The 15,338-nt window shown below is 49.1% G+C and overlaps 1 long non-coding RNA gene and 1 pseudogene across 1 annotated transcript in view; one reads left to right on the top strand and one right to left on the bottom strand.

The window, feature by feature from the left end:
* LOC145713881 (uncharacterized) overlaps nt 1–15,338 on the top strand; it is a 136,245-nt gene that overhangs the window by 25,642 nt on the left and 95,265 nt on the right. The gene's annotated exons all lie outside the window — the stretch shown is intronic.
* LOC145713494 (transcription factor SPT20 homolog pseudogene) lies at nt 11,965–15,265 on the bottom strand (annotated as a pseudogene).

The following is a 15,338-nucleotide window of genomic DNA, read 5'->3' as shown; positions in this document are numbered from 1 at the left end:
TAAACAAAAATCACCATGGCAGAAAGAATGAGTATGAGTCGTACGGAATCCTGGAAAGTTTTTCTTAGCGCTTTTATGGGATCTGTTCCATTGATGAAAGGGAAAATGAAGAAATATCACATCCACAAAGTTACCTATGTAGAACCTGGCCCAAACTTAAATGACAATGTCTCACATGGTCATCTGAGCAGGAAATAATGTGCGGTTTTATCAAGGCCAAGGTCATGGCTTTCCTAATGGTGTTCTTACTGGAAAATGGTAGGTCAGTCAGGTTTCTATGAAGGTACAATGCCTGTAGGATGAGGCTTAAAATAGCATTCTGCCTTGAAATTTAAAACACACTAAGAGCAATAAACTATGGCCGGTGATTCTAATGTGTAGCCAAGACTGAGAGCCTAGGAGGCCAGTGTTGTCCAACAGAACTTTCTGCAATGATGGAAGTGTTCTACCTGCGCTGCCTGATAGAGTAGAGTGACTCTTGAGCACTGGACTATGGCTAGTGTGCGTGAATTTTGAATGTTGTTCACTTTGAAGTTCAAATTGAACTGTCAATAGCGGCACGTGCCTCATGTGCACAGCTCTCCGTGCAGTGGTGTTCAAAGTTCGGCTGGCATCACAGCCACCTGAGGAACTTGGTAAGAACATAAGGGTCCAGGCTACATCCCACTTCGACAAGCCTGAGACTCTGTGTTCGTTATTAGCTTGCCAAGAGACTTTCCACAGCAGCACTTGGCAAACTTGGGGATCTTGGCAAAATGCACATTCTGACTCAGTAGGTCTGGGATGAGGCCCGAGAATCTGAACTTCTAACCAGCTCTCACAGGTGCCAGTTCTGCTGGTTGGGAGACCATACTTTAGTTGGATGGCTCTAGATTTTAATTCTCCTTGCTTCTTTTTAGGGTAAATTCTGGAGTGGATGCTGTTACCCGTTTTTGAACGTTTTTAAAAAATTATTTATTTAAAAAAATGTTTATTTCTTTATTTTGAGAGAGAGAGAGAGAGAGAGAGAAAGCAAGAAGGAAAGGGACAGAGAGAGAGGGAGAGAGAGAGAATCCCAAGCAGGTTCTACAGTGTCAGTGCAGAGCCGGATGTGGGGCTCGATCTCACAAGCTGTGAGATCATGACCTGAGCCGAAGTTGGATGCTCAACTGACTGAGCCACGCAGGCACCCCAATCATTTTACTTTTTTTTTTTCAATATATGAAATTTATCCAATCATTTTACTTTTGATGTTGCTTCTGTTCCTTCCCTTTTTCTGTTTTTATTAAGTTTTATTAAGTTGCTATTTGGTCTATTTTTTGCCCTTGCTAATTTGGACATTCCATTGTATTTTTCCATTCTTTAAAAAAATTTATTTATTCATTTTGAGAGAGAGAGAGAAAGCATGAGCAGGGGAGGGGCAGAGAGAGAGGGAGAGAGAGGATCCCATGCAGACTCTGCACTGTCAGCGCAGAGCTTGACTCGGGGCTCGAACTTACTAACTGTGAGATCATGACCTGAGCCAAGATCAAGAGTCAGACACTTAACCAATTGAGCCACCCAGGTGCCCCATACTTTTCCATTCTTTTTTAAAATCTTTTTGAGAGAGAGAGATACAGAGAGAGAGAGACACAGAGAGACAGGGGGGCACAGAATCTGAAGCAGCCTCCAGGCTCTAAGCTGTCAGCACATGAGATCGTGACCTGAGCTGAAGATGGACATTCAACTGGCTGAGCCACCCAGGTGCCCCTACTTTTCCATTCTTTTAATGGCAGTTTATTCTCTGGCATGCTTAATTCCATATTTTGTTACCGTTATTTGACATGAGACCTCTAACTCTTCTTACCAAGACAGTTTACTCTTCCTTGCATCATCTACCCCAATAAGATGAGGTCGTCACACTATTTTAGCTTCCCTCCCCCTCTGGCTCTAGCTGAGGAATTTAAAATGCTCTTTCTCTCCTCTACCTCCATGTTCACCACATCAACGCCTAGGTGTCTATGAAATAGTTTAGCTCTAGACTATTATTAAAATTACCATTGCAGCAAGTTCTTTCAAGAATCCTTATGTGAAAAAAAAGAATCCTTATCTCGTACTCATAGTACATATTCCAAGATGTTCATTTATGGTTGATTTAGATGAAAGCACACATTACTTATTCTCGGGAACCCAATCATTATCCATTTAAACTTTAGTACTTGAGGCTTCTGTTTTTGTTCAATCATTGTTTGGTTAGAATGATTTAAGTATTTCTCTCAAACAGGTCTTGTGGCTATTCATATATTTTAATTCTTAAAAAATGAAAAAAAATTGTTTACCTTAATGGATAAATAAAATGCTAGCTGGGTATGGAGTTCTGGGGTGGCAGTCCTGTACTCTCAGAAGTCTCTAGATGTTATGTCAACATCTTCTATCTTCTAGGACTTCCAATGTTGTATAAGAGTAGTCCAATATTCATCCTATTTTCTTCTCTTTAAAAAATTTTTTTAACGTTTATTCACTCTTTTTTTAAAAATTTTTTTAACGTTTATTTATTTTTGAGACAGAGAGAGACAGAGCATGAACGGAGGAGGGTCAGAGAGAGGGAGACACAGAATCTGAAACAGGCTCCAGGCTCTGAGCTGTCAGCACAGAGCCCGACACGGGGCTCGAACTCACGGACCGTGAGATCATGACCTGAGCCGGAGTCGGCTGCCCAACCGACTGAGCCACCCAGGCGCCGCAACGTTTATTCACTCTTGAGAGAGAGAGAGAGAGGGAGAGAGAGAGAGAGAGACAGCACGAGTGGGGGAGGGGCAGAGAGCGAGGGAGACACAGAATCCGAAGCAGGCTCCAGGCTCTGAGCTGTCAGCCCAGGGCCCGATGAGGGGCTCGAACCCACAGATGGTGAGAGCATGACCTGAGCCGAAGTCAGACGCTCAACTGAATGAGCCACCCAGGCACCCCTCATCTTATTTTCTATTTATAGAAAACATACTCTTTCTTAGTGGAAACTTAAGATTTATTTTTTATTCTTGAGATTTAGAATTTCACCAAGGTATGCCTCTGTATGTATATCAGCTAGCATCACAATAATGCTATGTAACAAACTACCACAAAAATCCCATCTGCATTAAACACGGAGCATTTATCGGTCACTGACACTTCGACAAATCTATGCTGGGCTTGACACTAAGATTCAGATTGATTCCAGGTCCACTTGATGTAGTTCTCGTCCTTGAATCAGGAGCCTCCCAAAGCTTGCTCCCCTTGGGGCACAAAGCAGAAGGACAGGAGGATGTGAAAATAAAGGAACCCTCACTTAAAATGGAGTTAGGAAACTATTTTGGGGATGAGCACTGGGTGTTGTATGTAAGCGATGAATCATGGGAATCTACCCCCCCAAACCAAGAGCACGCTGTATACACTGTATGTTAGCCAACTGGACAATAAATTATATTTAAAAAAAAAAAAAAGGAGTTAGGAAGCCCGGAAGGTGGGGCGGGGGGCTCTCACACATGTACCACCCATTACCGCCTGCATAACCAGCAGCAGGAAGCAAGGTAAGAATTATCTTGACAAGGGAAGGACATTTTGCACATAGGGCTTTCATGATCTGCTTTTCCAAAAGTTCCCTTCCTGCCTCAGCAGTAGTACTAACCACGATTTGTAGCCAATGAGAAATCGCCACAACCTGAAATTCTTGTTCTCTAGTGAACTTCTGTTTCGAACAACCCTCCCCAATTTCCTCTTAAATCCTAATAAATGGGGTGCCTGACTGGATCAGTCCGAGAAGCACATGAGTCTTGATCTTGGGGTCATGAGTTCAAGCCCCACGTTGGGTGTAGAAACTACATACATACGTCCATACATACATATATACCTACATACACTTAAAAAAATTCCAACCACCATTTAAAAAACAACCTAATAAAAGCTGACCTTCCCTTTATCTCCTTGGACTTACCTGTCGCTCCCCAGGGCTTGCATGTCCCAAGCTGCAATTGCTCTGCTATTCCTCAGGAAATTCATTTGATTAGTAAAATAACTGGCTTTTTTATTTTTGAGTTTGAAAATGGTGAGCCCACCAAGCAGGTATAATTCAGTTTTCTGCTTGTATTATATCCACTACCAGTCCATTGGCTCAAGTGAGTCACATAGGCGACCCCAAGTCAGGAGCTAGGGACGCACGATCTGCTCACCCATGTCAGATAAAGGAAAGGGAATCAGTACTTGGTGAACAGTAATTTAATCGATGATAATTGGTAGATTATTTGCTGGGATTGTCATGGAATCTATTGGGAACTTGGTGCACTTTTTAAGTCTGCAAACTTGGGCCTTTGTTTTGTTCAAGGAAATTTTCATTTATTATTTGTTTAATTATGCTTTTCCTCCACCAGTTCCCTCTCCTCGATCACCCGTTTTTGCTTGTTATGTCTCCTAGATCTATCCTCCACGAAGACTCTTATCTTTTCCCTATAAGTTCCATATTTTTGTATTTTTGAGATATTATGGTTTGAGATATTTCCTCCCTTCACTCAGATTACTAAGTATGGCTGCAAGAGTAGCCATCCTCTCTTTTAATTCACCTGATGTATCTTTAAGTTTGAAATCATAGCATCTAGTTTCAGAAAGTTTGCATGTGTGGGAAGATATGTGCATGTAGAGGGTGACCAACTTATCCCAGTTGGCCTAGTACTGTCCTGGTATCAGCCCTGCAGGTCCCATATCCCTGGAGTTGTCTCAGTCCCGGGCAAACTGGGGCACTTGGTCACCCTCATGCTGTATTTGAATCTCTTTAAATCCTAGTTTTATTTTATTTAGTTTATTATTTCAAGAGTGAGAGAGAGTGCAAGGGGGAGGGGGCAGAGAGAGAGGAAAGAATCCCCAGCAGGCCCTGCGATGTCAGTGCAGAGCCTGACATGGGACTTGAACTCAGGAACGGTGAGACCGTGACCTGAGCCAAAATCAAGAGTCAGACGTTTAAACTGACTGAGCCACCCAGGCGCCCCAAGTCTTCTCTAGCAATTGTTTTCGCTGGCTGTCTGTCCTGTTTGATCTTTCTCCTTCTGGCTGCTGGGAACTCTAGAATGTCTTGTTATTTCTCTTTTTTTTTTTTATTTTTTTTTAATGTTTATTTATTTTTGAGAGAGAGAGAGAGAGAGCATGAGTGGGGGAGGAGCAGAGAGAGAGAGAGGGAGGCACAGAATCGGAAGCAAGCTCCAGGCTCTGAGCTGTCAGCACAGAGCCCGATGCGGGGCTCGAACTCACCAGCTGTGAGATCATGACCTGAGCTGAAGTCGGACACTCAACCGACTGAGCCACCCAGGCGCCCCAAATGTTATTTATTTCTCTTTATCTACTGTGGTGAGACCATTTGGGTCTTACTGACATATACCGGGGCTTAAAATGAATTCAGTCATTAGCTTTACTGGGAGAAAGAAAAACTTCCAAGGCCAAGGTAGCAAGAGAAGAGAAGGCATGGGTCCCTTTCCTCCCAATATCCGGTAGAGGAGAGTACCAGTGCCAGCGTCCCTTCCCAGATATATAGCGTGGGTCCACGTTCCAGCAGAGGAACCTGCGCCCTTACCGCTCTCCTTCAGAACAATCGTGGGAAAACCACCTTACCAATGAAGGGACACACAAACTGCTTGGGTGCCACACAGGCTGGAGTTGGACACTAGATACTTAAAGAGGTTGGCTGGGAATTCCCGCCGCCAGCACCTGCGGTCTGTTGGGAGACATTTTTCCATGGCTTTCTCTTGTTTCTGCAGGTCTTGTGAGCAGAGGCACAGGCAGCTTTTCTTCTGAACTAACTTTCCAAGGAAGTTTGTATAGTGAACAGCCTTAGGAGATAGAGATCGTGTCTCCATATGGAGCCAAAGTAAAATGTGTTTGTTGACTAGTAGGAGAAGGTTTCTCTTTAGGTCAAAAATGCGGCAGATTGCTTGCAGCCCTCTTTAAAATATTGGTGTTTCCAGGGGCACCTTGGTGGCTCAGTCACTTAAGCATCCGACTCTTGGTTTCGGCTCAGGTCATGATCTCAAAGTTCGTGAGTTCAAGTTCTACACTGACAGTGCGGAGCCTGCTTGGGATTCTCTCTCTCTCTCTCTTTCGCTCTCTCTGCCCTTCCCATGTGCACTCTGTCTCTCTGTCTCTCTTTCTGTCTCTCTCTCAAATAAATAAATGTAACCAAATTTTAAATATTAATATTTCCAAAGCTTGGTTCCTCCCCAGTGACACACAGCCACTGTGCGTGCAGCACCCACATGGGCCCACCTCTGTGTTGCCCCAGTGGGATGCATAGGGCAAGAGAACCAATGCAAACATGAAGCTCATGCTGCCTGTTGCGCTACGAGTGTTGCAATCCTTCATCTCTGTCCGACCCACCGTTCTCGTGATTTCTGCCAGCACCCACAAGATGAAAGCAGACTCACTTGTTAGCGTGCGGGCAGGTGGATTCTCGTGCCCCTCGCAGTCCTCCCTGGAGCCTGTTAGAAGTGCCATCCTGCCCAGTCAGGAAGCCCAGTTCAGTGGAAGCTTCCTCCACTCTGCTCCAGCCTCAGCGGACTCATGGTCCCGGAAAGGCAGAATGAGGTCACTTTGGGATAAGTGTGCTTGCTCATTTCAATACAGCAGGTAACTCGCAACTACAGGGAGGTCAATAATGTGTGTCCTCTATATGGAGGACGTCCCGCCCTATGAAAGGGACGTTTTCTAAGTATGATTTATAAGTGTTTTCCTATGGAAGGAATTTTATAAACAGCATTTGTACCTAGTCCTAGTTACTCCCAGACTGACCCTGCAAATGTATTAAGCAGCTTCAATGTGGTTAAGATCATGGGTTCTGGAGCCAGGCTGTCTAGGTTCAAATCCTGGGCCCTCCATCAGCTGCATCAGTCACAGCATCCTCTCTCTCAGCTGTCTCACTTGAAAATGGAGTTAATGGAGGAGAGGGGGGCACCTGGGTGGCTCAGTAGGTTAAGCGTCCAACTTCAGCTCCGGTCATGATCTCCTGGTTCGTGAGTTTGAACCCCGCATCGGGCTCTTGCTGTCAGCACCGGAGCCTGCCTTGGATCCTCTGTTCCCTCCACTCTCTCTCTGCACCTCACCCGCTCGCGCTGTCTCAAAAATAAATAAACATTTAAAAAACAAAGAAAAAAAAAAGAAAATGGAGTTCACAACACTGACCACCAATAGGGTCATTTTGAGGATTAAATGAGTAATGCCTGCCTTGCAAGCAGCTCCTTTCTAGCCTGCCGTCATAACCATTCAGTAATCTGGCCACTATGTACAATTTAACCTCAGCCTTGCTCTGCCCACTCACTTCTCCCGGGATGTCCCTACTCCCATGGCGCAGTAGTATGACACTTGCTTGGCCCAGATCTCAATGACATCTTCTAATATATGAGTGTCACTTACAAAGAGAATATATCGGTGTCTGGCTGTCTTGACTCCTGAATCGCTCTCTCTTTCAGATGGTTCCAAACTATGGTAGAAATGTCAGTTATTAGCTCCCCTCGAACACCAACATATAGTTAAGTGACAGGCTGTAATCTGTCATTTCATCCATATGCCTTGGGGTCTCTCCAGCCATATGGTGAGCCCACTGTGGATGGGTCTATGTCTTGCTCTCAGCGAGGCAGTGGAGACGGCAGTTTGGGAGAGGACATGGTCTCTTACCCCAAGAGGCTTGGGTCCAAATCTGGGCTTTGACGGTTCATAGGTGGGTGAAGAACTTTAGCTACCAATGCCTTATTTTCTCATCCATATTTGCACCTTCCTTACATGGTCCTCTCAAGGGCTGAGTGAGTTAAAATGTACAACAGAACAGTGCCTAGCCTAGCATGTAGTGAGGAGAGAGGGGGAGAAATCCTGTATTTTATAGCCTAGGTGCTTTTCAAGATGCACTTAAAGCAGCTAAGTACATTTTCCCTGAAGCTGAAGTACTGAAGTTCTGGAGATGAAAGATGATTTCCTGGAAAAAATATTTACCTGAAACACTGCTAAGACTCTATCAAGGTTGTCCTCATCCTTTCCGGTAAGAAGAAACGCAGCTTTCTCTAATGAACAGGTGGCCACGGTGCTACCGTAGGTGGCAACACACAAAACCAAAGACAAGACTGGTATCGGCTGGAAGGTGGGGAGAAGTGGGAACAGGACCCTGGAGACAACCTGTCCAGTAAGGAACCTAACATGTGTGTGGCACTTGGAAGAAAACAGAAGCTTCTTAGAATTGGATATTTTCCCCAAGATTTTCTCAAAATAGAAATCGAGAATGGGAGGACAGATTTTTAACTTGCCACTTACACAAAAGTACAATTCTCAGTGCAGAAGTCCATGTGCCTGGACTTCAGGGGCTGAGCAATACTTTTCCATCTAATCGTATCTCCATCATCTCATGGTCTGTGTTCTGCCCTCTGACTTGTGATAGGGTGTGAAGCCACTAAAATCTTGAGCCTTCTCTTTCCCAATCTCTTATTGTGTACTTATCTTTGTATGTTTAACATTCATTATTCTATTGAGACTTTATCATATTGGGAACATAGCTTACATTGCTAAAGGACAAAATGATCTGAGAGTGAATAGGACCTAGATTCTGTAGAGGTGTTTTCCTTTTCCTTGGTGTCTCTGTTCTCCCCATCCCAGCTGGGGCCCTAAGACGGTACAAGGCACACGGGAAGTCCTCCTTACAGAGTTCTGTGAATAAATACATACCCTGGGATTTTACTTGAGAAGTGCTTACCCTTGCATCAAATTGCAGCGGCATCAAACTACCAACCTTGGAGGGGATGATTAGAAAGAAATAACATAGACCACCAACGGTAATCTGATACAAAGCTGAATTTATTTGCTTGCCTAGGAGGGGACTGCCACATTACTCAACCACAAGCTCAGCTATGTCTCCGTGTAGTACAGCTGAACCTTGAACAACATAGATTTGAACTTTGCAGGTCCATTATATGCATATTTTTTCCATAGATAAGTACTGGGCTGTAAATGTACTTTCTCTTCCTTATAATTTTCTTAATAGCATTATTTCTCTAGCTTACTTTATTGTAAGAATACAGTCTATAATGCATATAACGTACAAAATATATTACTCGACTGTTTAAGTGATCGGTAAGGTGTTTGGTCAACAGTAGGCTATTAGGGATTAAGTTTTTGGTTACGCAAAAGCTACACACAGATTTTTGACTTCGTGGGGAATCGGCGCCCCTAACCCCCACACGGTTCAAGGGTCACCACTACAAAAAGGGCCAGATAGAGGGCAAAAGGAAACAAGTACATCGAATCAGGTGAGATTCTGAGCACGGGTGTCTAGCTGGTTCCCAAGGCCTAGCACACACTCTCCTGAGCAAGTTCACTTCTTCAAAGCGCAGCCACCACACCCAAAGATGTCCACGATGGGTTACACAAAGCTCTCGTGGGCTCCCTGTCACTCACGTGGCACATCTGACTTGTTTGCTTGAAGTTGGCCAAAATCCTCCCTCGCCAGGATCCGTAGCACATTAGTACAGCCGGGTCGATCACGTGGGAGTCACCCACCGGTTACCCGCCTTGTCACTCATCTCTTTTGGAACTGCCAGGCCACATTTCCCTTCTTTCTTAGGGCAAGAGGCAGGGACACATGCGTGTGTACGTAGAAAACAAATTTTGTGTGGACAGGTTGCCCTTTGGAAATGGCAAGGGAACAAAATAGACGAAGCTCTCAAACGCCAATGATCCTAGCAACACCGTTCACAACGCCCAAAGGCTGGAAGCAACCTCCGTGTCCATCAGTGGATAACGGAGGAGCTAAATGCGGTCTGTGCTGACAAGGGAATATTATTCAGCCATGAAAGAATGGACGAAGCCCGATCCGTGTCACACCGAAGAGGAACCTTGAACACTAGGCCAAGTGAACGAGGCCAGACAAAAAAGGTCACATACCATTTGACTCCATCATTGGCAAGCATCTAGAACAGGAAAGTCCACAGACCAGAAAGCAGATTGGTGTTTCCGGGGCTGGGGGAGGGGAGGACGGGACCCCCCGTGCTAGTGGCTACAGAGATTTCTCTGGGGTGATGAAAACGTTTTGGAAATAGAAGAGGTGGTCGCACGGCAACGTGAAGGCATTCAATGCCACGCGGCCGTAACTTTAAAACGGTTCCTTGTCGCTTCTGTGAATTACACCTCAATAAAAAGAAAGGCGAAAGAGAACGAACTTCGGGGATCTGCTGAGCCCCACTGACACAAGACAGAAGGAACAGACACGAGGGAGCAGGGGCTGCCGAACAAGTGATGATCACCGGGAGGGGACAGGCAGGAATGGGTGGGGGGCCGGGGGGGTGGATTCCACGTCAGAAGTGACCAAGGTAGCAAACGCTTGAAAAGCAAACAAAGAAAACTCATTTTCAAATGTTTAGCTGTTCAATTTCTGCAAATAACCTGGAGTTCTAAAACAAGCAAATGATTTGATAGGGAGAAAGCAAAGACCTCCCACAAGTGCCTTTTCAGGCCCAGTGATTGTACCTGGAGGAGAAGGGCTGAGCTCAGCCTGTGGACCGCCCCCAACACGGGCGCCCCTGAGCCACTCTGCACGTTGGGAGGGCTCCCACATCCTCCATATGAGCCTGACAAGCATCATCTTTTGGTAGTTTTCACAGTTTCTTTCAAAACTAATTCGTAAGGATTGCATTTAATACGCTGCACGCGAACCTTTTTGACACACACCAAACGACGTTCTTCTGAAAGGTGTTTCTCCTATTTAACAGGTCACTTCAGGGGCGGCTGAAGTGGGTGGCTCAGTTGGTTAAGCACCCGACTTCGGCTCAGGTCATGACCTCACAGTTTGGGAATTCAAGCCCCGCCGTCGGGCTTTGTGCTGACCGCTCAGGGCCTGGAGCCTGCTTCGGATTCTGTGTCTCCCTCTCTCTCGGACTCTCCCCCCACTCGTGCATTCTCTCTCTCTCAAGAACAGATAAACATTAATAGGTCAGTTCAGTACCGATTATGTGCAGTGACACCATTAAAATTTTTTTTTAACGTTCGCTCATTTTTTGAGAGAGAGACAGAGAGATGGGGGCGGGGGGGGGGGGGGAGCACGAGCAGGGGAGGGGCAGAGACAGAGGGAGACACAGAATCTGAAGCAGGCTCCAGGCTCCGAGCTCTCAGCACAGAGCCCAACGCAGGGCTCGAACTCACAAATCGCGAGATCATGACCTGAGCTGAAGCCAGACCCTTAACCGACTGAGCCATCCAGGCGCCCCATAAAAACCTATGGCCTTCCCGTCCACGCTACAACGCGTCAAGGGTGAGCCTTGACGGTGACGACGTTACGCTAAGTGAAGTAAGCCAGTCACAGAAGGACACCTCCTGTTCCACGAGTGCACTTTATCCGAAGGCTCTAAAGCAGTCACACTCGCGGACACAGAAAATGATACCGTGCATGCCTGGGCTGGGGGAGAGGGAAATGGGGAGCTGGTGCTTGACGGGGACAAGAGCGTCGCTTCTGCAGGATGAAAGCAATTCTAGAGACGTGCTGCGCAGCAGTGTGAACGTACTGAGCACTACTGAACCGGGCACTTCGATCACTTTCAGCAAAACGATCCCAGTTTCTTAAATCACTGCCTTGTTTCTGTGCAAAACTCACGAGGTTGTGCTTCTGTACAGAGTTCGTACATCTAAAGGTAAGATGCTGCTGACACATTAAAAAAGCAAAAACCAAAAAACCCCAAACGAAGGAAAACCTCGGAGTTCACCTGGGCCGACGCTCTGGTGTTTTTAAAAAGAGAGGAAATGGGGCGCCTGGGTGGCGCAGTCGGTTAAGCGTCCGACTTCAGCCAGGTCACGATCTCGCGGTCCGTGAGTTCGAGCCCCGCGTCAGGCTCTGGGCTGATGGCTCGGAGCCTGGAGCCTGTTTCCGATTCTGTGTCTCCCTCTCTCTCTGCCCCTCCCCCGTTCATGCTCTGTCTCTCTCTGTCCCAAAAATAAAATAAAAAAAAAAAAAAAAAAAAAAAAAAGAGAGGAAATAAGCGAGACTCAGGATCTGGGAGGGGAAGGCGGGCCTCTGTTCCTTTTACCTTCGGACTGGCTTGCGGCCCGCTGGTCCCAAGAAGGCTGAGCCGTCTGGGTGGCTACTGTTGTCACGGCCACCGGGTGCTGCAAGATTCTATGCTGTTGCGCCTGCTGCTGTGGCCACGGCTGCGAGGCAGGGGACAGCTGCAGCGTGTGCCGAGGGCCGCTCGGCCCGGCTCTTCCCTGGTTCTCTGCAGCACAGCCAAGCAGAGACAACACAGCTGCCTGGGGCTGCAGCAAACTCCCCTGTCCCTGTCCCTGTCCCCGTCCCCGTCCCCGTCCCAGGCGGTTCAGGACAACGGCTTGCTGAGCAGGTGAGGCCGTGTCTGGGGGGGCTGGGCCTCGGGCACCGGGACCCCGTGGCACTGGCTGCCAAGGACCAGAAGCGGAGACTTGCTGAAGTTGTTCCTGTGGAATCAACTGATAGAGCCGCTGCTCTGGCTGCTGCTGGGCGTTCAAAGGGGGCGAACCTTGCGGAAGCTCCAGCAGAGTCACCGGCTTGAGGCCTGAAGCATTTTTTAAAAAAAACTGAACGCGGACTGGAGACGCAGCCTGTGCTGCAGTGCGCACTGCATTTGGTGGCCGAGCTCCCGAGGGCAGGCTGCCGGGCTGGATTCCCGCAGGATCTGTGGCCCCAGCGGTAGAGCCCTGCCCGGGGCTGGAACCCCTCGCCAAAGCCTGGGCTCCACAGACCGGGCCCGCCAGCTGGATGATGTTGGGGCCAGGGGAGCAGGCCGTGACCTGGGTGGCCAGGCTTCTTTGTGATGAGCCGGTAGTGGGTAGGGTGGCCGCGGGAAGCATGCTAACTTGAGTCACCTGTTTCGCAGAGGGCTTCTGGGAGCTGGCCGTGACCAGGGGGGCCAGGGCTGTCTGTGATGAGCCGGCGGTGGACAGTGTGGCTGCAGGAAGCATGCTAACTCGAATCACTCTGACAGGGGATTGCTGGGAGTTGGCCATGACCAGGGGGGCCAGGGTTGTCAGTGATGAGCCGGTAGTGGAGAGGGTGGCCGCAGGAAGTATGCTAACTTGAGTCACCTGTTTCGCAGAGGGTTTCTGGGAGCTGGCCGTGACCGGGGGGGCCAGGGTTGTCTGTGATGAGCCGGTAGTGGGTAGGGTGGCCGCGGGAAGCATGCTAACTTGAGTCACCTGTTTCGCAGAGGGCTTCTGGGAGCTGGCCGTGACCGGGGGGGCCAGGGTTGTCTGTGATGAGCCGGCGGTGGACGGTGTGGCTGCAGGAAGCGGGCTAACTCGAATCACTCTCACAGGGGATTGCTGGGAGTTGGCTGTGACCGGGGGGGCCAGGGTTGTCTGTGATGAGCCGGCGGTGGACGGTGTGGCCGCAGGAAGCGGGCTACCTCGAGTCGCTCCCGCAGAGGACTGCTGGGAGTTGGCCGTGACCGGGGGGGCCAGGGTTCCTTGTGGCGAGCTGCTGCTGGACAGGGCGGCTGCGGGAAACATGCTCACTCGATTCACGTCCACAGACGAATTCTGGGAAAGACTCGGGGGCTGAGGAGCAGGAGCAGGAGCAGGAGCAGGAGCAGGAGCTGGAGATTTAAAGAAGCCGCTTGCCTCCACTGGGGTGAAACTGTTGCCTGACCGAGTCCCTCCTGAGCTCCAGGAAAGTCTGAAGCGTAGAGGTGGATGGCTGACTCCCTTCCCCAGGACTGAAGACCAAACCGACACCGTCTCAGGCTGTGCTGTTTCTTTCCCGGGAGGCGGCTGGCTGAGGCTGGCTGAGCCACTGGAGCCGTGTGACGCGGCGGCGGGACACTTGGCCTTGCGCTGGACCAAGACAGCTGACCGAATGGCTTCCGTCCCAGCATCCGTCTTTGAGCCAGGCCGGACACTGTCTGGATGGTCGTCTGTGGAGGAGTGCGGAGGAGACCCCTGTCCCTCACGTCTGGCTTCTTTGCAGGGCCTTCTTCTTCCAGACAAAGGTGGGTCATCCGGCGGCTGCATGGAAGTCAGCTGCGCTGTCTGAGACTCGCCGCCAGCTTCATAGCCCAATACGGAATCACCTTCTACCTTGTGGGCTGGCCAGGCCGTCGGTGGCGAGCCATCGTATCTGGCGGACTTCTTCCCTCTGGCGTATTTCTGCACGTCCACTCCAGAAGGTACGGCCAAGTCACAGGGTCTCTGTTTCCACATATCGACGCAGTTCCCCGCTTTAGAAATTTTGAGGTCGTGCTGCGGACCTGCTTGCCTTTCTCTGCTTTTCTTGCAAGAGGCCCATACTCTCAGTTCAGGAGGAGGTGGACGATGAGACAGCTCCTGCTGCCGGTTCAGGGAGGGTGCAGAATACCTCTTGAAGCTCCTTTTCATGGGGCCAGTGTTCATCTTTTGCTTGTTATAGAGCAGCCTGTTTGCAGTGCAGGCTACTGATACAGAAGGATCAAGACACAGCGGTTCGGCCGTAGCTAAGATCAGCTGGCTCTCCAGCAAAAGCCTGTCTTCCTGGGTCCAGGTCTGGTCATCGCTGCTCATGGACTGCACGTCGCAGGCTAACGTCTGCATCGTTGGCCGCAGGAGAACATGCCTGCTCGCGTAGCCGGGAGGTTCCCGACTGCACTGCCTGTAGTCCCGTACCTGGGCTATGACACACCCAGAGTGAAAAAAGTTAACCTGAGATTTTTCCAGGAGATCCACCAGAGCAGGAGGTAATTGTTCAGCATCCAAGTATTCGAGCAACTCCCCTTCTTCATAAGGCAGTCGAATGGTCTCCGAATAGGATCCATTTTCGCCCTCGAGCATCAGCGAATATCCCTCCTTTCCTGGGTATAGGTTGACCACTAAGCACGGCAACGACTCTCTCCTCAGGAGCTTCTCCAACAAGTTCACGTTGCTTCTTAATTCCTCCGTAGCCTCAGGCTCTTTCCCGCATTCTTCCACATATAGGTCATAAAGTTTTTCATCCAGAGATGCTCCCCCACTCGCTGAGCCTTTCCTTTTAGGAGGCCTCTGCTGGGCACTGGCAATGACATACTCCGCACGGTCCAGAGCTCGTTCTAAAGCCTGCTGCATCGTGGCACAACAGGGGCCCTAAAGAGAAGGGCAAGCGCAAGTGCAAGCGCCTTGAAGAGCCGGGTGAAGGTCCCGTCTTTCACGTCGAGCTAGAGGTAGAGTCTTGCAGACGCCGCCACTCCACAGTGCAGCCACCAGCCTAACTTCCAAATGGACGGCAAGAAACGCGCGCCGGGAAAGCACCGCACGACATACCTGCGATCTGGGTATCCAAAGCCAACAACACGTGTCGGAGCCGCCACCGCGCGGCTCTGGAGCGGCCGCGGGCTGGGCCGGAAGTGGAGGTGAGCCCCCCCCCC

The sequence above is a fragment of the Panthera onca genome, chromosome X (genome assembly GCF_046562875.1).
Source record: "Panthera onca isolate mPanOnc1 chromosome X, mPanOnc1 haplotype 2, whole genome shotgun sequence".
Taxonomy (NCBI): Eukaryota; Metazoa; Chordata; class Mammalia; order Carnivora; family Felidae; genus Panthera; species Panthera onca.
The sequence above is the reverse complement of the archived record's forward strand: the minus strand, read 5'-3'. Positions and strand labels throughout refer to the sequence as shown.